The 25699-nt window shown below is 46.1% G+C and overlaps 1 protein-coding gene across 1 annotated transcript in view; it reads right to left on the bottom strand.

Annotated features, from left to right (window-relative positions):
• LOC126282257 (uncharacterized) overlaps window positions 1–24184 on the bottom strand; it is a 1335550-nt gene extending 1311366 nt beyond the window's left edge. Inside the window, exon 1 of the mRNA XM_049981855.1 lies at window positions 23932–24184. The gene's annotated coding sequence lies outside the window, so the exon portion shown is untranslated. The remainder of the gene's footprint in view (window positions 1–23931) is intronic.
• Window positions 24185–25699: the final 1515 nt, after the last annotated feature.

The following is a 25699-nucleotide window of genomic DNA, read 5'->3' as shown; positions in this document are numbered from 1 at the left end:
GTCTGTCGAGTGGTTGGCAAGCGATGTGCACTCAGTCCTTGTGATGCCAATTGAGGAGCTACTTGATTAAGAAGTAGGCTCTGGCCACGAAAACTGACAATGGTCAGGAGAGGAGTGTGCTGACCACGTGCTCCTCCATGCCTTATCAACTGAGGAAGATACGGCGGTCGGTTGGTGCCATTGGGACTACTCGGATGGTGTTAAGTTATTAGTTCATCTGACATCCTTTGACTATATTTATCCCCTTTCTTTCTGCGCTCTTCTATTTCTTGCAGTACGCTTTTGACGACCAGTTCATTTATAATTTCACTATTCTTTATCCGATCTCTGAGTTGGTAAGCAGCTAGTGGTCTTGGGATTATCAACTCTGTTGTTTAAGTTGTCCTCCTTTGACTGGCCAGTACATTAGGACTGATACTGCCATAATATTATAAAATTTCGTTACTGTCTCTTACCTGATATTTTCAAGGTGATTGCGATTTATAGATGCAGTATCTACCAATTGTTGGAATCTCTGCAATGTGCATTCTTCACCATTGGATGTAGTCCATGAAATCTCATAGTACATTTAAAAGTATTTACTTATTCTAACTGTTTATCATCAGTTATCATTTTTGCTTTTAAACACATCTTACTGTGGAGTGCCATTAATTTAGTTTTATTTTTGGATTCTGTTTGTATTATAACATTTGCCACCTTGTGCAGGGGTCAAATTGCCCACTGTAATTTATCTTCCGAGCCCGTTAAGATTATTTTATCATCTCGTAACAGGAGTATATTTATAACTTCATTATTAAGCGTATAACTGTTGCACTACTTTACTCTGCCATATCTTTACGAAGCCATCTTTGTAGATACTAAATAATTTTGGTAATAAGTAGTTGTTCCAATGTGAATATCTTTAAGCCATCAAAAATAACATTTTCATTAAACTACAGTTATTTAAGATGTGACGCAACATTCTCGGGTGGTTCACGCAGTTCGCTGTGTTTAGATTGGCGAATAATGTATATTAACTCTAAGAGCACCTTTTCATGTGCGATTAACTGCAAAAGTGTTAACAGTTGTGGATAATGCACGAAACCACAACAGCAGGTATGTGGTTCATAACAGGCAGCACCTGAAAGAGACTACTGGGTCGGTCGTCTAAATATCGTGCAAAAAAGTGCAACAACAACTTGCCTACACAGCCGGGAAAATGCCAGTGGCCTGTGCTACGTACACCATCACACATGGTACACAGTTGTTAACACAGAGGGCACCACCAGCCAGGCATTCTCCAGGGTGGCGCACACATAATTCCTGTCAGTCACCACATAGATGATGTTGTAACAGGACCCTTATTATGCTTTCGCCACAAATAAAAATTGTGAAACTACCATAGACTATCACAAGTAAATGCACACTATGGTAGTTTTGCTAGTGGCTTTGGTCAGTTACGCCTGTATCTGCCTTTCCTTTACGTTAGGTGTGTTGTATACCTATCGGGCGTTCCCTTGTGACGATTGCTATCTTCATGAATGCAATCAGTGGCTTAATAGATCACCCTAAAAACCGGAACAGGTGAACAGTCTGGAAACTGATTGAGGATATTGGTTGGTTTGTTTCAAGGGGGGAGGGGGAAGGAACCAAACTGCAAGGTCATTGGTCCCTTGTTCCCAGTAGAACAATTACCCAAGGGAAAGAAGAAAACAAAGAAGACATACGGCACAAGAACAGGAGAAAGGAAAAACCAGAAGAACGTCAGAAGGACAACAAACATTCTAATGGACAAAACAGGACAAGAAAACGAAAGAAACGCAAGAAACAGGGAGAACAGATTAAAAACAACAAAGCAGATTACCTTCGCTGGCTGACTATCAGAATAAAAAAGGAGAAGCCAGCCACTCTGCAATACATTACAACCTCCACCCTAAAAGTCCTAGGGTGGAGGACATAGAGGGACAAAGGACATGCACTAGAACTTACATCAAATGATAAAACCCCAACGCCGAGGGTAGGGTGATGGGAAAGTTAAAAGTCCGCCGCTCTGCAGTCCAGCAAGAGGTAGACGATTGTCATTTGGGAGCCACAGCGACACTGAGGTAGCCATGTGTGAGCCACTTACGGCCAATGTGGAGCCGACAAAGGACAACTGATTCCCTGTGGGAAGCCTGCAGGTAAGACTTCCACACATTCACAGTCTCCTTAATGACACGCAGTTTGTTGTGCATACTGTTATGTCACACCGTCTCCCAAAGCCAAAAAACCTTGCGGCGTAAGACAGAATGCAGGTCAGTTTCAGAGACGCCCATCTCGAGGAGCGGTTTCCACGTAGCCTGCTTGGTCAGGCTGTCAGCAAGTTCGTTGCCTGGGATGCCGACGTGTCCTGGGATCCACATAAACACCAATGAACGATTGGACCGTTCTAGGGCAGAGACGGACTCCTGGATGTTCGCTACCAAAGGATGGTGAGGGTAGCACTGGATCGATAGCTTGTAAACTGCTCAGGGAGTGAGAACAGAGAAGAAAAGACTCACCAGAATGTACTGAAGTGCACGAGGTATGGCCGCAAGCTCTGCAGTGAATACTCTGCAGCCAGCGGGCAAGGAATGCTGTTCAATATGGCCTCCATGGACATAGGCAAAGCCAACATTACCATCAGCAATCGAGCCGTCTGTGTAAACAAATTCAGAGCCCTGGAACACGTCAAGAATCGAGAGGAAGTGACAGCGGAGAGCAGTGGGGTTAACGGACTCCTTAGGGCCATGCAAAAGGTCCAGACGAAGCTTAGGCCGAGGTGTACACCATAGAAGTGTACGTGAATGGAGTTTAAGTAGAGTTGGTAAAGGGACGGACTCCAGTTCGGAGAGAAAGGATCGCACACGAACCGCAAATGTGAGCCCTGACCTGGGCCGCCGATGCGGGAGATAAACTGCCGTGGGTGGGAAAAGGATACATTAATTCTGATACTCAGGAGGACTATGAATGCATGCAATATAATTGGCGAGCAGTTGTGTGCGTCGGACCCGCAATGGAGGGACTCCGGCCTCCGCAAGGACACTGGTCGCCCGACTCGTTCTAAAAGCTCCTGTCGCTGGGCGCACGTCACAGTGGTGCACTGGGTCGAGTAAACGCAACGCTAAGGGCGCCGCCGAACCTTAAACCAGACTCCCATAGTCAAGGAGGGATTGAACAACAGCTCTGTAGAGCTGCAACAGCGTAAAGTGACCTGCACTCCAGTTGGTGTTGCTCAGACAGCAGAGGGCATTAAGGTGCTACCAGCAGTTCTGCTTAAGCAGACGAAAGTGAGGTAGCCATGTCAATCAGCGTCGAAAACCAGCCCTACGAATCGATGTCTCCACTACAGTGAGTGGATCGTCATTAAGGTAAAGTTCTGGTTCCAGATGAACGGTAGGACGCCGACAGAAGTGCATGACACATGACTTCGCGGTTGAAAACTGGAAGCTGTGGGCTAGAGCCCATGACTGCACCTTGTGAATGTCTCCCTGTAGGCGCCGCTCAGCAACACCAGTACTGGAGGAGCAATACGAAATGCAGAAGTCATCTGCATACAGAGAAGGGGAGACCGACGGCCCTACAGCTGCTGCTAGGCCGTTAATGGCCACTAAAAATAGAGATACACTCAGTACAGAGCCCTGCAGAATGCTATTCTCCTCAATATAGGGGTAACTATGGAGGCACCAACTTGGACATGGGAAGTATGGAGGGACAAGCAGTTTCGGATAAAAATCGGGATCAGGCTCCAAAGACGTCACTCATGCAATGTGGCAAGGATATCATGTCGCCAGTTCGTGTTGATGCTTTACATAAGTCAAAAAAGACGGCAACCAGGTGTTGGCGTCTGGAAGAGGCTGTTCAGATGGCAGACTCGAAGTAGTGTGACCCTGGCGGAAGCCGCCCTGATATGGAGCCAGTAGGCCACGTGACTCCAGGACCCAACCCACTCGTTGACACACCATACATTCAACCAGCTTACACAGAACGTTGATGAGGCTGATGGGCTGTTAGCTACCAACATCAATCGGATTTTTACCGCTTTTGAGCACCAGAATGATGGTGCTTTTACGCCATTGCGATGGGAAGACGTCATGGGACCAGATCCAGTTGAAGATGACAAGGAGATATCGCTTGTAGTCAGACAAGGGATGTTTAATCATCTGACTGTGGATCCGATTAGGCCCAGGAGCTGTGTCGGGGCAATGTGCAAGGGCACTGAGGAGCTCCATCTCCGCAAATGGGGCGTTATAGGGTTCACTGTGACGTGCACTGAACGAGAGGACTTTCCTTTCCATCCACAGTTTGAGGGTGCGAAAGACTGGGAGGTAGTTCTTCGACGCGGAGGCTCGAGTATAGTGCTCAGCAAAGTGCTCGGCAATCGCGTTTGCCTCGTTGGAGAGCACGCCATTGATGTTAACACCAGGGACACCCAAAAAGACGTCTGATCTTCATCCAGACTTGCACAGGTTGCGTATGGCGCCCAATGGTCGACATGTACCTCTCCCAACGCTCCTGTACGTCGTTTTATAAGTAGGTGAACGTGGGCACGGAGCCGCTTAAAGGCTAACAGATGCTCTAGGTAAGGATGCCGCTTATGTCGCTGTAGAACTCGCAGACGCTCTTTAATTGCCTCCGCGGCTTCCGGTGACCACCAATGGACTGTCTTTCACCAGGCGCATCCTGGAGAACGATGGATCGCGTTTTCCGTCGCAGAAACGATCGTTGTAGTGACCTGCTCAACAACATCGATGGCACCATGTGGGGGAGATTCAACAGTGACAGCAGAGGTGAAGGCTTCCTAGTCTGCCTTGTTTAAAGCCCATCTGGGTAGGCATCCATGGGCATGACGCTGGCGGAGTGACAGGAAGATGTGGAAGTGGTCACTACCACACAGGTCGTCATGTGCTCTCCAGTGGATAGTTAGAAGTCCTCGGTTGAAAATTGATAAATCAATAGCCGAGTAACTACTATGAAACACACTGAAATGTGTGGCGGCCCCAGTATTTAAGAGGCAGAGGTCGAGATGGGACGGTAAATTTTCGACATTTCTACCATGGCCAGTAAGCATGGTACTACTCCACAAGGGATTATGGGCGTTAAAATCTCCCAAAAAGTAGAAAGGTTTATGGAGTTGATCAATCAGTGCAGCCAATACGTTCAGGGGAACTGCACCATATGAAGGGAGATAAATGTTGCAGACAGTTATTTCCTGTATCGTCCATGTCCTGACAGCCACAGCTTCAAGAGGAGCATGAAGGGGCAAAGGTTCACTACATACCAAGTTCAGGACGTAGACGTAAATTCCACCTGACACTCTGTTATAATCGCTACGATTCTTGTAATACCCCCTGTAGCCACGAAGGGCAGGCATCCACATTGCCAGGAACCAGGTATTCTACAGGGCAATGAAGGAAGCATGTGTAAAGTTTAATAGTTGCCGTAGCTCAGCCAGTGGATGGAACAAACTGCCGCAGTTCCACTGGAGGATGACGTGATCGTGACACTGGGAAGGAATGAAACACTCAGTGAGGCAGTCTACACCTTAGGGTCACCTGCTGCCACCGACAGGCTATATCCATTGTGCCCGAGGGTCTGGCGAGATCTAAGTCCTCAGCAGACACCAGAATCACCACCTTATCCTCAGATGCAGAGCTTGTAGGTAGCTGTGGTGTGGGTGCGACCGCAACTCCTTTGGTTTTGGGGGTCTCCTTTCTGGATTTCTCTCGCTGATCATTGGGTTTCTTCAACTGGTAGGGTGTCACTGATTCCATCTCTGGGATGGAGGATAATCGTGAAGCCCTACGACCAGCTGCTTTTGGGCACTTCAGCCACTAGTGGGTGTCATCTTTCCCACCAGCAGAAACCTGGAAAGGGAATGACCCAAGACAGCTTCATAGCGAGAGGAGCCGAAGAAGTCTTACACGTCTCCATCTGAGAAGTAGGGACTGGTGTCCCTGGTGGTTGTGGTGACAGTACTCCTGAGGTAGGTGGTATGGGAGCAACAGGGAGGAAAGTGGCCCCCACCATCAAGGGGGCAGGTTTAGTCTTCTGGCTCTGAGAGCTGACTGGAGCTCGATGAACTACTGGTAGGAGGTCATAGCCACAGGATGTAGGTGCTCAAATTTCCTCTTAAACTTAGTGTAGGTCAGTCATTCTAGGGTCTTGTATTCCATGACTTTCCTTTCTCACTGTAAAATCCCTCAGTCTGCTGAGCAAGAGGAACGATGCTCTCCACGGTTGACACAGATGGCAGGGCACATGGAGTATTGGGATGGGATGGACGTCCACAATCTTGACATGTGATGCTGGAAGTACAGTGGGAAGACATATGGCTGAACTTACAGCACCACATAGGGGGAGGGATATATGGCTTGACAACACAGAGGTAGACCATCACTTTGACCTTCTTTGGTAAGGTGTCACACTCGAAGGCCAAGATGAAGGCACTGGTGGCAACCTGATGATCCTTCAGACCCCGATGGACGCGCCGGACGAAATGAGCTACTCGCCACTCTAAGTAGGCGCGCGGCTCGTTGTCTGACTGCAAAAGAAGGTCCCTGTGGAATATAATACCTTGCGCCACATTTAAGCTTTTATGAGGCATGATAACGGAAACATCCCCCAGCTTGTCACAATCGAGTAATGCCCGCGACTGGGCATAAGATGCCGTTTTTATCAAGACCGCATTTTGGACAAGCCCGCCACCTCCCCAAACTTGTCCTCTATAAGCTCTGCAAAAAACTTAGGCTTCATTGAGACATCGAGACAGCAGCTCTCTTACATGTGAAGTACAGGGGTGAATAAAGGTTCGCTGCCATCCTTAGCCTGGCGTTCCTGCCATGTTGTGGCCAGGGAGGGGAACGATTTAGGATGATACTTCCTTGCATTGTTCTGAGACTTGGAACGCCTACAGACTGCTGGTGTTTGATCAGCATCGAATGCTTCATCGCGTGTCATCCGCCCTGATGCCACCCACTCCGACCAGAGGCCCTTCCCAAGGGTGCCAACCAGCCGCAGCAAAGCCCACCTGGCAGGATTGCCATTATTGGGAGTCCCGATGCCCCAGGGTGACAGGCATTTACTCCTTGATATACGTGGGGAGTTAACGTCGCAGGCATTAGCAGAGCGATTCTAAAGTAGTCAGGGATCTACAAGCAACAGGATACATGGCTGCCCACCACAAAGGACTGGCTGCCATGCTGGATATGAGGTGCAAAGAATTTCGTGGTCATCGTCGGCGCAGAAAACGACACTGCATAATGGGTGGAGGAAAACGCATCCAGGAAGGTGTCCTCGCCCAAGAGATGGAGGATGAGCGGGACAGCAATGCCACGATGAGAAAGTGGACTAAATACTGTGTATCAATGCACGATGGGCACTATGCACCATGTATGGCACCTTTCCCCAGTTGGATCGCTAAACGGGAAAATTTTGAAAAATGGAAGTCAAACCTTACAGGGGACCATCACATAAAGGCCGAAAGGTGTCGCCTCTTACGATTGGCAGAAATACCTTGGGCCTATTGTGGCCTCCGGGCCCACAGGGGGAAGGGAGTATATATGAAGGGCCAGGTAGTCTTGTTCTGAGCTCATCGGTCCCTAAGCTTACACACCACTTAGTCTAACCTTAACTTACGAAAAGGGCAACACACACACTCACACACACACACCCATGCCTGAGGAAGAACTCGAACCTCCGACGGGGAAAGCCGCGCGGATCGTGACAAGACGCCCCAGACCTCGTAGCTACCCCACGGGGCGCAGATTAGAAGAAATAGCGTAACAGGTGTACTATTTCTTTACATTGGAAATCTTGTTATTCTATTCACACTGCCACCCCGAGTGCAGTCGGATTTATTTTTTGTACACTTATACTTGCTTCACACAGTCAAAGAGGAAGACTAGACGCGATAAAAGCTCAAAAAGTCGTAAGATTCCTTCACACAGTGAAAGTAAAAATACGTTCCACTACAATTTCAAAAGAACAATTTCAAATATGTACCGAAAACTGCGAAAAAATATAATGTAGAATAAAAATATCGGCACTCCAAGTTGCCATTTCGGTATCTGTATATCTGTGAAAAAAACATTACAGATATATATATATCGATATTTTAGCAGCAGCCCTAGCACGAACCTTACGAGCTCAGTTGGTACGAGAGTTGCCAGCGAAAGGAAAGGTTTCAGGGTCGAATCTCGAACCAGGAGACAGTTTTAATGTGCCAGCAATTTTCATTGTGGTACGTAAAACGCAATTGTACTGAAATGCAGGAGGATCTGCTGCGAATTGACGCATGGTGCAGGGAATGGCAATTGAATCTCAGTGTAGACAAATGTAATGTGCTGCAAATACATAGAAAGGAAGATGCCTTATCATTTTGCTACAATATAGCTGTTAATTCCAAAGTAGCAGTTAATTCCAAAGTTGATCGTCGGCAAAGCAGATGCCAGACAGATTCATTGGAAGAGTCCTAAGGAAATGCAATCCGAAAACAAAGGAAGTAGGTTACAGTACACTTGTTCGCCCACTGCTTGAATACTGCTCAGCAGTGTGGGATCCGTACCAGATAGGGTTGATAGAAGAGATAGAGAAGATCCAACGGAGAGCAGCGCGCTTCGTTACAGGATCATTTAGCAATCGCGAAAGCGTTACGGAGATGATCGATAAACTCCAGTGGAAGACTCTGCAAGAGAGACGCTCACTAGCTCGGTACGGGCTTTTGTTGAAGTTTCGAAACATACCTTCATCGAGCAGTCAAGCAGTATATTGCTCCCTCCTACGTATATCTCGCGAAGAGACCATGAGGATCAAATCAGAGAGATTAGAGCCCACACAGAGGCATACCGACAATCCTTCTTTCCATGTACAATACGAGACTGGAGTAGAAGGGAGAACCGATAGAGGTACTGAAGGTACCCTCCGCCACACAACGTCAGGTGGCTTGCGGAGTACGGATGTACATGTAGATGGAGATGTAGACCAACGTGAAAAATATAAATATGCTAATACGAAAAACCTACAGCAGAAGATCCAACCCAAGGTTGTAGACGTAAAGTTTCAGCGGATGGTTCCAAGAAGCTAGAAGGCTCTGATGAAGAGGAGAAGACGTCATAAAACCTTATTTTCACTCTCAGTGGGTACCACAAAGAATAAAGGCGTAGCAGCGGGCAACAGTCGGAAGGAAGATAGGTGGAATGAGAAAGAATGTCGAGTTTCTGATGTCTAATAGTGTATAAATGTTGATCAAATGGTTCAAATGGCTCTGAGCACTATGGGACTTCACTGCTGAGGTCATCAGTCCCCTATAACTTAGAACTACTTAAACCTAATTAACCTATGGACATCACACACATCCATGCCCGAGGCAGGATTCGAACGTGCGACCGTAACAGTCGCGCGGTTCCAAACTGAAGCGCGTAGAAACGCTAGGCCACCCCGGCCAGCTAAATGTTGATCAAGGTGGGGAGCTGGACTGTGAGACGCGAGGACGATGCAACCAGCAGACGCACGCAACAGAGCGACCCATCTCCCGGGCGAGTTTTTGGCGCCAGCGGTGACCTTAACGACTTGACAAACTCGCGTATCGATTTGCGCCGGCGATAAGCGGCGACATGTGTCAGTCGCGGCCGGCAGCGGTGTTTGCTCGAGTTATCTCGCCTTCTATCAATGGGCCCGGCGCAGAAAAAACGGCCGCCATTGAGCGCCGCGCGGCGCCGGAGAACGCAATTACTTGTCGGCGAGCAGCGCATAACCTGTTCTGCCATTACGGCGGCGCGCCACGACGGTGGCTACCGCTAGCCGCTAGCCGCTGGCCGGGTTGGCGGGCAGCCACGCCGCGCCTCGCTGCCTGCTGTGGGGTTTCGCGCGCCGATCCTTGACACTGTTGGTTCGCGGGTTAATGGCGCGCCACTTGACCGCCCGCCGTCCTCAGATTTGGGAAAGGCCGCTCAGTTCTCCCGCGTGTCCGCATTCTTAACGGAGAGATCACCAGCAGGCAGCGGAGAAGCTAGTGCTGATGTAATAGCCCCATACTTAGCAATCATACACAACCGCTCGCTCGACGAAAGATAGGCACCAAAAGACTGGAAAGTTGGACAGATTACACCATTACCAAAGAATTACAGACCAATATCATTAACGTCGGCAGCAGATTACACCAGTGCTCAACCCATATCATTAACGTCGATTTGAGGTAAGATTCAGGACCATATATTGTGTTCGAACAGTTAACGGCCTCGAAGGTAAACATGTATTGACACACAGTCAGCACGGATTCAGAGAATATCGTCCTTGTGAAACACAACTGGTTCAAATGGCTCTAAGCACGATGGGACTTAACATCTCAGCCGGTCGTTGTGGCCGAGCGGTTCTAGGCGCTACAGTCTGGAACCGCGCGGCTGCTACGGTCGTAGGTTCGAATCCTGCCTCGGGCACGGATGTGTGTGAAGTCCTTAGGTTAGTTAGGTTTAAGTAGTTCTAAGTTCTAGGGGACTGATGACCTCAGAAGTTAAGTTCCATAGTGCTTAGAGCCATTTGAACCATTTTAAACTTAACATCTGCGGTCATCAGTCCCCTAGACTTACAACTACTTAAACCTAAGTAACCTATGGATATCACACACATCCATTCCCGAGGCAGGATTCAAACCTGCGACCGTAGCAGCAGCGCAGTTCCGGACTGAAGCGCCTAGAACCGCTCGGCCACAGCGGCCGGGTAGCACAACTGGCTCTTTATTCGCACGAAGTAATAAGTGCTAAAGACAGAGGCTCTCAAACCTGTTTCATAATTAAAAGTTTCCGGAAGGTTTTATTCACACAGTTCCTCACAGGAGACTTCTAATCAAATAGAGTGCTTGTGGAGTAACGCGTCATCTGTGCCACTGGATCCGTGATTTCCTCTCAGGAAGGTTACAGTATGTAGTAATCGACAGAAACAATCGAGTAAAGCAGAAGTGATATCCGGTGTTCTCCAAGAAAGTGTTATAGGCCCTCTACTTTTCCTTTGCATAAACGAGCCGGCCAGTGTGGCCGAGCGGTTCTAGGCGCTTCAGTCTGGAACCGCGCGACCGCTACGGTCGCAGGTTCGAATCCTGCCTCGGGCATGGATGTGTGTGATTCCCTTAGGTCAGTTAGGTTTAAGTAGTTCTAAGTTCTAGGGGACTGATGACCTCACACCATAGTGCACCATAGTGCTCAGAGCCATTTGATTTTTTTGCATAAACGATTTACGAGATAAACTGAGCAGCCCAGTTATATTGTTTGCAGATGCTGCTGCAACTGATCGTCTAGTAAAGTCATCAGAAGATCGAAACCAATTGAAAAACGACTTAGTCATGATATTTGAATGATGCGAAAAGTGGCAATTATCTCTCTATAAGGAAAACTGTGAGATCATCCACATGAGTACAAAAACAAGTCTGAAGTTTCGATTACACCACAAATCACACAAACCTAAAGGCTATCAATTCGATAAAATACCTAAGAATTAAAATTAAGAACAACTTAAATTGGAACGATCAGATTAGAAAACGCATCATGTCTGCTGAAGATACTGCCTACATTACACTTGTTCGTCCTCGCTAGAGTGTTGCTGTGTTGTGCCGGACCCTTACCAGAAAGGACAAAGGACATCGAAAAAGTTCAAAGAAAGGCAGCTCGCTTTGTATTATCGCGAAATACGGGAGAGAGTGTCACGGATATGATAACTGAGTTGGGATGGCAATCATTAAAACGAAGGTGTTTTTCGTTGCGGCGACATTTTTTCACCAAAATTCAATCACCGACCTTCGTAGTAAGAAATGATCATCTGAATAAGAGAAATAAGGTCTCTTACAGTAAGATTTAAGAGTTCATTGCACGCCCTGTTACAGAACGGAGCGGTAGTGAAATAGACTGAAGGATGTTGGAAGAACCCTCTACCAGGCACTTGAGCGTGAATGGCAGAGTAGTCATGTAGATGTAGATGCGAGATGCAACAAACGCCAAATTTCCGTGATCTGGCAAGAAATTATGGCATTTGAGCACACCCGAACAAGATAACAGTAACGACATTCACATTGTGTGTACAAGATGAGTCTGTGATATTAGAAACTTTCAGGGATGATGGAGAACGGTAAATGCATCAATTTGATATTCGGAAACGACCGAATAGAAAGTTACAAACGAAAATCGTTCTCATACCTCTTACAGTGGCGTATGTGAGCCGGTACCGTTATGGCTAAGATTGTAGAGCATGCAGCTTTCCGAGGAGGTAGTTTGGACAAAAACAAGGAAAAGATGTCTGGTAAACGTGGGCTATAAAATGCATACCTTAAGAGCTGGAGTTGTTCTATAGAAGAGGTGTGTCTCACAGTGGCGAGAGCGAACAAGTGTTCACAGCTCCTGAGGTATACATTTTAGAGTCCATATTTACCGGACTTTTTTTTTCTTCTTTTGGCCCAGACTACCTCCTCCGAAGACTTGCAGTAGAGGAGACACTTTTCACACTATCGCATAAGTGCTCGTAAGATACGAGTTTTAGAAGCCATGTTTACTAAGCATTTTTTCCTGCTTTTGGTCCATAAACCATCTCTGAAAGCTGTTTACCTTACAATCTTACCATTAACAGTACCGGTACATGTAGTCCAGTCTCAAGAGGAGTTCGCTTATAACTTTCGACTCGGTCATTTCCGGAGCTGGGCCCTCTCCTCATATTGATACATTTATCCTTCTTTATCATCCCTGAAAGTTTGTAACACCATCTGGAGATCGACCTCTATAAGTAAAGATTACACACCGCGGTTCAGAAATCACATTTTAATGTTAAAAATTAAATTGGTGGGCATTGTTGGCTGGGAGACACGAAAGGCAGTTTCGGCAGGCTATCGGAAATGTTTTTATGTCCATCGCGGGTTGCGGCACCTTTCCTTCGAAAAACACAAGAGTTGTGTGTTTTTAAGTGTATCTGGGAAGCCTAGGTGACTATAATGGCTGTATATCGTGTGATGTCATATATGATGTTTGACGATTAGGGAAGCGAGAAGTGCAACTCGGTGCTGGCGCATAGCTTAGTCTTCTCGAATAGCACCAACGGGGTCGCCGAGCTTAAGGTCACCGTCTGAGGACGAATCACCCCCAATAGTCTCACTCGCTCTCACACCATGAGAGAGATTTGGAATGCAATCCTGGAGACTGGTGCAAATTGTGGAGATTAGGATCTCGAAGCCACCACCCATTGTTCCTCTTGCCGAAAAGGCAAAGGGAAAGCAAATAACAGCAAGTGGCGGTGTACCTAGACTGTTACCCATCCAACCACTGGACACACCTGAAGTTGCATCACTTTGGTGATCTTACGCGGTGTATTGAACGGGGTAAGACCGTTGGTTGTGAGAGAACCGTTTTGTGCCTCGTATAAGTAAGAGAAACGTCTGCCAAAATGTGTCAAAATTGTGGGCTATCGAGACCGCCATTTATCGTTATGCGAGATTGTTGAACGTATTTACCGACATCTCACGACTGTCTTGCAAATGTAGAATTGACGATTTCAGGAGGACAATAACGGCCCCCTGCGACTAGCGCCCGAGAGGACAGTCATACTGTTCAGCAGTGCTGGACCGTACAGCTACATCATACACAAATAGACAAATGACTCTAAGCAGTATGGGACTTAACATCTGAGATCAGCAGTCCTCTAGACTTAGATAAATCTAACTAACCTAAGGACATCACACACACCCATGCCCGAGACAGGATTCGAACCTGCGATCGTACCAGCCGCGCGGTTCTGGACTGAAACGCCTAGAACCGCTCTGCCACAGCGGCCGGCACATCATACAACTTAAGTCAGGAAATGAGCCTGTTTGCAGCAAGACAAGTATCCACATGGACAGTGCGACGACTGCAATCACGGCGACCAATGTTGTTTATTGTCTTGGCGCGACAGCTGAGAGAGGGGTGAGAGTATTGTTGCGCTCAAGGACAACACAGGGTGCAGCAGTGGCACCCTGTCGTCCGTTCAGAAGAATCCCATTTCTGCGTGCAGCTTAAAGATGAACATACACCTGTATGGAGGCTCAGAGAAGAACAAAAGTTGCCAGTCTCGTTCGTCATCCATATACGAATCCGGTATCTGATGTGATGATATGCGCCGTGCACAGTACGATCACCTCTATTTCGCATATCCGGTAATTTGCATAGCGGCCGTGACATTTCTGACGTGTTCAGGGCGGTGATTATGCCCTATATTCGAGATCTCCATAAAGTTTTATTTCAACGAGATAACGCAAGGCCGCATGGTGCCCTTGATCGCCCACTAAAAACATTTGGGCATGAGTTGTCGAGAGAGTGGCATTCCCTCACTGGGCAGGTACTACGGTCGATGTATTCCGGCACAGATCAGATAAAATCACATAGGCCCTACCAGTATTTTTAATCCAACCACAGTTCGATTAGATGCTTATTCAGTTTAGTCAGAGTTACTGCTACAGTTAGCAGCTGTGTGTATCAAATTTAGCAGCTATAAATTTTTAGAGCGTTCGTCCTATTATACCGTTCTCGCACAGTGAGCAAATTTTCGTTTTCTTGCTTTGCCTAGTGGCTTTGGGATATCAGCAGCTAGCATCGTAGACGTGACTTCCTCAAACCATATCACGGAGTGATTGGTGAATATTTCGTCTACCACTGGCGCTTGCCCCTTATCTGCTCAAGTCGATAATATTACGTCGTAGCAATGTCTGTTGGTAAACCTCGCCATACGACCGAAACGCGAAGCTTACCTTAGTGGTCTTTTCGTAAGATGATATATGCTGGGGGAAGTAATATATTGGATGACTCACACACGAAAGTATCGTCTAAAAATTTTAACTGTGTCTCACACAGTACAACTCCTCTCTTATAGTGTCTGCCACTGCTGTCGGATGAGCCACTCTCGCTCTTATTACATAAAGTCACGATAAAATGTTGTTTTCTTCTTTGGATCTGCTCTATTTTCTCTGTCATTTCAAAGAACGCGTTTACTCTCAAATCTAATAATGTGCTAATAGTTTCACATCAACTTTCAATTCCCTCTGTCAGATGAAATGGATAGCTCCCTGTTTTCCATGATACTCTCATATGATCCTGTCTACAGAACGGCGATCCGTCTCCGTGTCACCGAACGACGAATATGTACCCCTATTACATTCTCTGTCTTTGAACGTAGTATGCTGTGCCTAAAGGGTACACTGGAATATGAGTGATCTTTCATAAATCCAACGGTTTTTAAGTATGTAGTTCATACGTCTCGTATACAAATATTACAGATTCGTTGTGTGTCAGTTAGCATATTCGTTTATTTGTCTGCAAAGGGCCGATAAAACAGAACTTAAATTTCCACCTAGTCCGGTACGCTGAGAGTACGGAGACAGACTGAATTAGAAATGGCCGCTGTTTATGTTTCGTGAAATTATTGCCCTTTTCTACGGAAAAGTTTCACCGGATGTCATCGCTTAAATTAACATTTATGGGGACAAAATTTCATTTTATTTTCGATACACATATTTCCAGTATACACCACAAGGGTTGCTTTTACAGGTAATTTACGATAAAACTAAATTTGTCACATAAATAAATTCAGTCAGTTCTACACATTGTTGTTGTTATTGAGAAATATTGATCACTGGATACTACTTTTGACTATCGCAAAACAAATATGCAGTCCCCGCCACAGTTACAGTGCTGCTTCATTCCTGCTAGAGACCTAACGTGTGGATTAACTGTACTGGACATAAATAGCCGGAATGACATGTTGCTGTTTGATTCCACGATTGTCGAAATGTAGTAGGAAACAGTTAAATTCATTAAATATTCGGGATATATTCGTAAGGAGTGACATTCGGGGGCGCGACCCCATAACGCCAACGATAGTAAAGGCAGCTGACAGACTGTGATTCATTCAAAAAATTCACAGTAAAAGTAGTTCACTTCTGAGGAAGGTAATTTAGAAAATTGTTCTTCGAAATCTGGAAAGAGAGGTCTTCGACTGCTGCGTTTCGCGAATGTTGTTATACTTTAAAAAGACGCAGTATCAGGATACCGAAAAAATAAAAGTAAGCAACAACACACCTGAACAAGAACACTATATTTAAATCACTTTTATATATAGCTGACGCAATTTTATTACCCGAAAATGAAACCAACCTTCAGTGAAGTATCCATACACCCAGTGAAGAGTTCAGTGTGAAAGATTTCTCTAAGATGATCAAATTAAAAGAAAAAAAGATGCAAGATTACAGCTAACGATGATGTAATAGAACACAGAAAATGTTCCGGATATCTGCGTTCTCAATTACTTACCGCTGCTAGAGCGAAAAAATTTCACCTTTAGACAATTAGCAGCACCTTCAGACACGAATGAGATTCTATTACAGGATTATTGTAGACGCTGTGTCACACGGTAGTGAAGTAAACAGTAGAATCCAGAGGCAATAAATAAGTACTCTTAACAGAAAAAGTATGAACGGGAAATCAAGGGTTAACGTCCTGGCGACGACAAAATCATTAGACTTCAACTTGGCGAGGACTGGAAGGGAACAGCCCGCGGCCTTTCGAAAGGAGAGACCCCGGCATTCGCCTTCATCCATTTACGAAAACCGCGGAAAACCTAATTCTAGATAGCCAGACTGGGATTTGAACTGGAGTCCTCCCGGTTGTGTGTCCATTGTGTAACCCACTGCAGCATCTCTCTCTGTATTTCGAAGAAGAGTGGAATACTGTACCAGATCAGACAGGATTTTAAATGAAACAGTAACAAAAAATATAAATGTCCTCAGGGACAAAACAGACTGAAATGTTTTAAGATCATTGAACACCTGGAGAGAAAAGACTGTTACTAAAAGACTATTACCGACAGTACAATGGAGGCAGAAAGATAGAGGGTAGACCATGCAGCAGATGAGTATCGAATATGCTATCGTATCTGATGCTTGAGGAGGGGAAGAAGAAAAAGAAGGAGGAAAGAAAAAGTAAACTGTTCCGGCTTCTGAAGGTTCGTGAAGCGATGTAGCCGAAGATTTCCCTGAACAGAAATTCTAAACCTTTGCTTATGACTTGCTGAAACAACATTTAGATTTACTAAGGTCAATTCGTACAGCAATTTAGCCAGATTTTGCGGATGAAACATCACTTATGACTGAACATATTTAAACATAATTATACACGAAATGGAACACTGCAAATGTGCAATATTTTAGTAGGGCGACATGGGAGATTAATGAACAGAAAACGAGACAGTAATGTCAGTGAATTACACACAAAAAAAACCAAAGAAAACGAAGGCTAGAGTCCGGTATTCTAACGACAGCTCTATTAGATTATAGATACGACCACAGTTCACATACTCAGCAGGTCTGGAGAGGAGAGAGGAGGAGGGCGGCGGGGGAGGAGAAGGAGGCAGCGAGGGAGTGGAAGGTGTCTGCTCGACTCTCTCTAAATAAAAGTGCAAGCATTCGTCTGAGATCTTGTTTTTAGGGACACACGTGATTTTAATCCTGCCCCTCCATTGCAGGAGGGCATCCAATCCGCCATCTCATTAACACTTCTGTAATTCTATATAGTACATAAACGACATCACATTGTCCAGAACGCGCTATGAGTTACCAGTGCCTCCTTCACTCAATCCCCCCCCTCCACATGTACGCGCTCACGCACGCACACACACACACACACACACACACACACACACACACACACACACACACACACACACACACACACACTTCCATTTTTCACAGTTGACGTAAGTAATGTGTGTAAAAGTCCTCGTCAGGGATTTGTCTCTTATATGATACAGGTCCCTCAATTTCTTTGCATTGAAAGATATTTAGGTATTTGTAATAAAAAGTGCATGGGACCTCGGACTACGCTATATAACCGTCTGCCATCGTAATCAAGATTTCCTTTGGCAGCGATCGTCACACCCCAACGCAAAATTATTTGAATGAATGACCATCAATTTGCTCCGCAGTTTCCACATTATCAGCGATGACTCAAGGCATGCGAAAGACAACCAGTTTTTACAACAGGACGTTCAGATATTGTCGCACTAGAGTACTATCCAGAGCGTTTTTAAGTGCAATGACCACATAAAAACAATAGGCAAAGCAGATTCCAGACTGAGGTTCACAGGAAGAATCTTGAGAAAAAATAACTCATTCACGAAAGAAGTTTTCTTTGTAGGTGCTTGTTCGACCGATTCTTGAGTATTGTTCGTCAATCTGGGATCTTTACCAGGTAGGTGGTGTATCCACGGACCCAACCAACCAACTCGCGCAAGCGATCCCTTACCGTGACATCGCTGGCCACAGTTGTCGCGGCCGTCGGCGTCTCAGGGCGTTACCGCCGACGGAGGAGGTCGCGCCATGGCTGAGCTCGGGTCCGCAGCGCCCTCTGCCTTTTGCATAAAGGGAGGAGCGCTGGCCCCGAGACACACAGTCTGTTGTCGACTGTCTATTGCTAACATTGCTTGGAGTTTATAGAGGAGCCATTGCAGTGTGATATTTGCTATTGTATTCGACAAGGCTCAGTACACGGATTACTCTCGGATATTACTTGGACTTGTATTGCTAGTGCTCGTTTCGTCGTAAATAAAGATAAGTTATCTCTTCATTCTAGCTGGCGCAATTCTTGTCATTAATTATTTTTCGGCCAACAGGCATCGCTACATCCTGGTCACTACCCACGCTTTATACAATTTGTGGTGGCTTCCCCAAAAGTACCGCCGAGGACCTTGGGTTTGGGAGCCGTCACAGAAGTGGGAATGATAGGTGAGAGTCAGACAGAAAGAAAGAGAGAGAGAGAGAGAGAGAGAGAGAGAGAGAGAGAGAGAGAGAGAGAGAGAGAGAGAGAGAGAGAGAGAGAGAGAGAGAGAGAGAGAGAGAGAGGGGGGGGGGGGGGGGAGGGAGAGAGAGAGAGAAGATCCAACGAAGAGCAGCACATTTGGTTACGGAAACGTTTAGTCAGCGCGAGAGCGTTACAGAGATGCTCAGTAATCTTCAGTGGCACTGTAAGAGAGGAGTGTGCATCACAGAGACGTTTACTAATGAATTTCGAGGGAGCTGTTTCCAGGGGGAGTCGGAAAACATGTTACTTTCTCCGACATACATCTCACGAAATGACCGAGATGAGAAAATTCTACATTTTAGAGCTAACACAAAGTGTTACCGAGAATCATTCTTCCCACGCGCCATTCGCATGTGGAGCAGGAAACTGGAGATCGGTTAGTGGTACCAGAAGCACCCACCGCCACACACCTTCAGGTGGCTTGCGTAGGAATGCTACAGTTGTAGTGCTAAAGGAATAGATGGTATGGAACGTATACCACCACATTTGGAAGTGGGTTCAGATCATGACTCGAACCTGAGACCTTTGCCTCTTACGGGCAACTGCTGCCACGACTCACCCTCGTGGCTTTACTTCCGCTATTACCTCACCTCCTACCTTTCAACTTTCACGCAAAGTCTCCTTCACATATAGCGGCACTGGCACTCCTGCAAGAAAAGAGCTGTGAAGTTTGGAAGATAGGAGATGAGGTACTGCCGAAAGTAAAGCTGTAAGGGTGGATCGTGAGTCGTGCCTCAGTAGCTAAGACGGTACAGGACTTTTCCGCCAAAGGCAAAGTTCCCGGGATTGAATCCCGGTCCGGTACACAGTCTTAATCTGCCAACAAATTCCAAATCAGCGCACACGCTGTTGCAGACTGAGAATTCACTCTGTAAGTTTAAATCACAATATATTCGTTGGGTTGTATTCCAATGAATGTTTGGATCCCAATTACTATTTACATCCTAAATTGAAATGTCCAATAAAGTATCAAGTGCTCAAAATAATATACAGGAAGAACAGAGTGCACGAGCATTGGTGTACACATTACCTAACAATAATGTTAATGAAGTCGGTGTGGATGGAAGGTTATAAGCGACAGCTCAGAGGCATACGGAGTAACCTGCTTCTAAACTCCCTCATTTTGTTGTTCACATTACGAGTGCGCGCCACTTACTTTCGCTGATGGATAACCTTCAGCTATCCGAAGACCAAACTAGTCACGGTAGGATTATCCTCCTAAACGATTGTCAATTGAATTAGAAGCTAGATACATAACTAATAAATTCCTCACTATCTTGCTCCACAAACTTGATTTCATTACGTTTGTCAACAACTTAGGGTCATTGTGCTTTAGAACTTACGACGGTTCAGTGTCGACTTTTTCCGTAGCCCTACTTTCGTTTTTAATGTGTCACGTTAAATTTCTTTTTATTGGAGTGTGAATACCTTCTTGCCTAATTTTCGAACAGTTTGATAAATACAGCACCACGAACCACTTTCATATTCGTATAATTAGCTTCGTCGTCAACCTTCGGAATAATTATTCATTTGTTGTGTCTACACACCGCGTTTGACTCATCGGAAACAGTAACTAATTCACTTTTTTATGTGAGCAAGTTTCCAACACCTACCACCCGAATACAAACCGGTCAAAAAAATAAGAGAAATGTAAAGATAACGGAGAAATCTTGGAACATTAACTCTCATCTCCAATAAAACTGCAAGAAGAACACAATTAGACGTAGTTCGGGTAAACATAAAAACTGCATGACGGCCAGTAATCACAGAAGAGTGAACAGATACCCGTATCTTACAAACGAAACACTAGAGTCAGTAATATAGTAGAGAGGCATTCAACAGGCTGTTACGGCCGTTGTTACGATGAAATGCTCCCTATGCGAAACAAAACAGCAAAAGAAACTCCCGGGTAGCTTCTCAGTGACAAGTGATACAGCCTACAGCCACCAGTAAAGAAAATATAAAGCGTCTGACTCATCCACTACGGCGGCCGTTATAATTACAGCTCAAGCTGGCTGTAATAATGGAGGAGGAACGATTGTGACGGTAAACTGTCCAGACAGATCTGTCTACGAATGGAGATATATCAGTCGTATCCGTAAGTCTGTTCTGCGGCTGAAACATTAACTTTTTCTACGTTGGCTTGCATAATAATGTATTAGCACCAAAGAGAGTGAGAAAGTAGACACTGAGAAAAATCTTATGTAATATAAGACGAATGTGGTTTCTTAGACATCATCTTCGAACACACATTCTTTTTACTGAGTTCCACATGTGTATCCAACGCTCCTATAAGAGAAAAATAGCTCAGTCACTATAGTCGCTGACGATCTTGTAACTCGGACCGGCAGGGTGTAGGTAGATAAAATGCAGGAAATGCAGGTGATGTTCAGTAATCATTGTACAGCGTAGTAAGTGACCTGCCACACAACCATATCGCCCCAGGTATCTTTAAGAAACAGAAGTCAGATTACCATCGGCACAGAGCTATTTTTATGCATATTTTAATGCGTGGTCAAGGTAACCAAATACATGAAGGTTACAGTTCGTGGACAGGTTCGCTATGACGTACAGCTGAGATGAAACTGACGCCTCGAATTAGGGCATACGTTTTCCCACGCTTGTCTTCTATACTAAATATACACAGTCTCTCAGAGATTCGAAGTTCCGAACACTCAACAAACTAACGTAGTAATATAATGATAAAACTGTGATGCGGATTGTTGTTCGGCTGAATAGTGGTCTGATCGTAAGATAGCCCATCGAACTTTCTCTTAAATATTACATTTAACTTTCAATACCTGGGATCACCGAAGAAAACCGTTGCCTGAAGAAGGAAAAAAATGAAGTCATTAGCTTGCAGATTTTAGTGTGTGTTGGCATAAACAGAACAAATGGAAAGCGTGACAAATATACAGCAATATACGACTGAAGTAACTGGCTTGCATATGGCATGTAGCTAAAATAAACTCTCGACTTGAAATGTAGTAGAAGAGTGTAGCGTTTTAGTATGTTTCCCCTTCGCTAAATGGGACAATCTCCTAGAGATTTAAAATACTGGACACTGGCGGAACCTTGACATTGAAGCTTCGCTATGAAATCCACATGGGCTAAAAAGAATGCAAGAAAGCTCTGTAGCTCTCGCTGTCAAAGAATGCTGGGGGAAAAAAACGCCCTATCTTCTCCTTATAATAATAAAAAGAGAAAGCGTATAAAAAGAAAATCACAGTCAATACACACGAGTCGACTGCACCCACTATCTTGATTACATCTCGAACATAGTTGTAACATGTCTTACGACTCAAAATAGTGCGGTATTGCAACAATTTCGAGATGCTGTTCGTTGCTACTCAGCCACAATCTCCGAAGATACACGGAATTCGAATTCTAAATGCACTAACATCGTAATATAGTTTCGCTGATATTGAAGCTGTACTATTGTACTATGTAATAATACACAGTTGCTTGGAAATACTCTGTAATTAAAGAAACTGAGGGAAACTTTTCGTTAGAGAATATCAGTGTAGCTACTAATATCGTATGGTAGTCGTTGTGAAGATGGAGCTGAGCCACGATCTGTGTGTAGAACGAAATATAAGTTGACTAGAAGAGGATCTATGAACGACTCTTTAGGATTTGACAGATTAATAGTATAGTGTAGAAGATTCTTTACTAACCAACACATACAGAGCTCCGAGTACTAAATACACTGACATCTCAGTACACACTGAATTTGTGCTACTAAATGCACGTCGGCTGAAAATCTTTCTTAATATCCTGTAACACAGCTTGCATGAGTAATATTGACCAGTATTATATCCTCTTTGTGGATGGTACCAGTTACCGTCTGATGACGACCTTGTAAGCCGCAAACCGGTTCACGAAACAAATAAATTCTGTAGAACACAATCCGCTTGTGATGTTCATTGATAAATACGAAGAGGCGATTGAACGCCTGGCTAACAATACATTTGTTGTCACTCTGTAAAGCATCCATAAAGCAGGTGAACTTGATAATGATGAAAAATAACGGTATTCCTAATATCTGTGAGCTTCACACGAGTTTTGTTTGGATAACTTAAAATCTGATACAACGGGACAGTTTTAGCGGTAGGACAACCTCTGCACCTTTTCGACGTGCAGTGAAACTCCTTGAATAGGAATGACTGCAACCTACCTAACGCTCTTCGGAGAGAAAGCCAGCTAAATTAACTGTTCCCCGCCTGAGGCCGGTATTACGCAGCGAAATATCTTTGACAAAACTGTTATACATGTACGATCATCCTCCAACTTTTTTGTGCTGAATATAGCAGAAGTAACTCGCACCCCCTTTAACCGTTAAAGTTTTTATGAATGATATTAGAGACAGTTCCATACAGTCGAGTAAAGTGGCTTCAGAGTTGCGAATGAAAACACCTAGCCATGAAAAATAGTCCAACCGCCTCGGAAACAAACGAGACGCAAATGAAAGCAAAAATGTGGTACCAAAATTAGTAATGAGAGATTTTTTTCATTGTTTGTGAGCTTTGGATGAACATCAGGTGATCTGCCATATAAAGATGGGGCTGAAGTGGAGATTCGCGCGTGGGATTAACGGAACAAGCTCTTCTTGTTTTCGGCGTGGAATACAGAATGAGATGCGATGTACAGCAAAGACTGCTATTAACGGTACTCTCTTCGGAAAGAGAGAGAGAGAGAGAGAGAGAGAGAGAGAGAGAGAGAGAGAGAGAGAGAGATCGAAAGTTTCGTCTAAATTAACTGTACCCTGCCTGACGGTTGCGAATGTAAACACTTCTCAATTAAGAGTTCGACAATTCGAGAGACGGGCGAAACTAAAGTAAAAAGAAAAATAAACAAGGGTGGCGTGGGATGAACGGTTGTTCGCGACTGACCGGATAATGAGGCAGTCCGCGGGGAAGTGCCGTGCCGGCGGCTACGAGACCGACAACAACGTGGGCGTCGGAAGACGACGCCGCCGGAGGGCTTCGGTAATTGGACGCAGGGAGGCACTGGTCGTGTCCGCAGGGCGCGCGTCGGTTTATAAATCGGAGAGCCGGCTGCCCCGCACACCACTCACCTGACCGGGAGTCGACGGGAAACCTCCTGCGAAGACGTCTGAAGTGGCGGCTGCTGGGGATGGTGCACCGGCGCCTGGCGGGGCGAGCCACACGCGGGAGTCGCAGCACTGGGAGGAGGGCAAAGCTGAGGAAGCACTGTATGCACTCGGCACCACAACGCTCACTGACACCACTCGGACAGATCGCGCGCGCGCCGCGCTCGGCGGAGTGCGTGGCTCGGCGTGGCGCGTGCTTCACACGCGGGCAGTCGCGGAGGCACTAGCGGGCTGTGGCCGCAGGCCGCGCCGTGGCCGCCGCCTCCCCCCACCACCGCGGCGCCCGGCCGGGCCCGGCCCCAGTCGGCCGCCGCCGCCGCCGCAGCCGCCACCGCCACCGCCGGCCGCCCTACCTGTCCACCGCAACTACCCGAAATGTGTCTCGCCGCGGAACCCCGGCATTATAACAGCATTATGCAGCGCGGCGCGGCCTTTTTCTCAGAAGGAGGCGGAAAGGCGTGAGAGCGCCCTGGGGGATTCCCACTATACGGGCGAGAGGGGGAGCCGCGGGGCGGCTCGCAGCCGGGCATCTCGGCGCTTAATGTGGCAGAGATTGATCGCTCACATCAAAGCCACACAGAGCAACACCTTCATTATCCGCCCGGGACCCCTGCCCCGTTCACCCCGCCAGCAAGCAGGTGCCCTGTTATGTTTATTTTATGCTGCGGGACGGCGGAAGAGGGTGTGCCCCATTTTACTATTATATACTGGCGCCGGCGCATTTTCTCGTTCTGGTTCCATCCCTCCCTCCCCCCAGTCCCACACCTCTCCCCTCCCCCATTTCACTCCTTACCTTTTTTTTGTCGTCGTCCCCGTGCCTGGCGGGCGGCGGTTCGTTATAAAGGAGGAGCGATTAACCGGCGTGTTGCGGGCCGGACAGGTTTCACACTCGGAGGCGACGGCCGGTGCGTGCGTGATGCGTGACGCGCCGCGTCAGCCGCGGGCGCCTCGTTTACCACCGCGCGACTGCCGACTGCGTTTCCGGTCTTTCCTCCTCCTCCTCCTCCTCCTCCTCTGTCGGCGGCCGCTTGCTCTTTATAGCTGTTCGCGCAGCCAGCGACTTCTGCGACTGCTAGTGTATCTCGGGACCGCTAGCCGACCACTACAAAGGCAACTTGACGAAATCAAGTCAATGGTGCAACCTCTGAAAGTCACAATTATACACCAATGCGTTTCTCCCTTCTCAGTTTACAGTTTTTTCAACCCTTCATTCCCGGAGTCTTGGCATCCGGGAAACATCTCCTTAGAAAAATTTATAAATGACAGTGGTGGAAAACCTCTTACGTTATTTGATTTTCAAACAGCTGAGCAAAACTGAACGTATTCGGACATTTCTCTCTTTACTTATTCTGATCATCAGTACAATGACGCACACAATATTTATTTATTTTTAAAATTTTTTTTGCGCTATGCAATCTGACTATCAATAATCCCTACAAAAGAATGGCCCTGAATAACAATAACCTATACCTTTAATAAATCACTTACCTCACAAAAATCTTCGTTACTCAAACTACTGAACGACAGCGAGCGCCACTACTGCTAGCTAAATAAAAGATTCAAACTACTCAAGGCACTGACTACTGGTAGGCATAGTTAGCAAATGAAAGACTTTGATAGAGAACAAACAATGTATTTACCTTAATAGTGGCTCAAAATGGCTCTGAGCACTATGGGACTTAACATCTGAGGTCATCAGTCCCCCAGAACCTAGAACTACTTCAACCTAACT

The sequence above is a fragment of the Schistocerca gregaria genome, chromosome 7 (assembly GCF_023897955.1).
Source record: "Schistocerca gregaria isolate iqSchGreg1 chromosome 7, iqSchGreg1.2, whole genome shotgun sequence".
Lineage (NCBI taxonomy): Eukaryota > Metazoa > Arthropoda > Insecta > Orthoptera > Acrididae > Schistocerca > Schistocerca gregaria.
The sequence above is the reverse complement of the archived record's forward strand: the minus strand, read 5'-3'. Positions and strand labels throughout refer to the sequence as shown.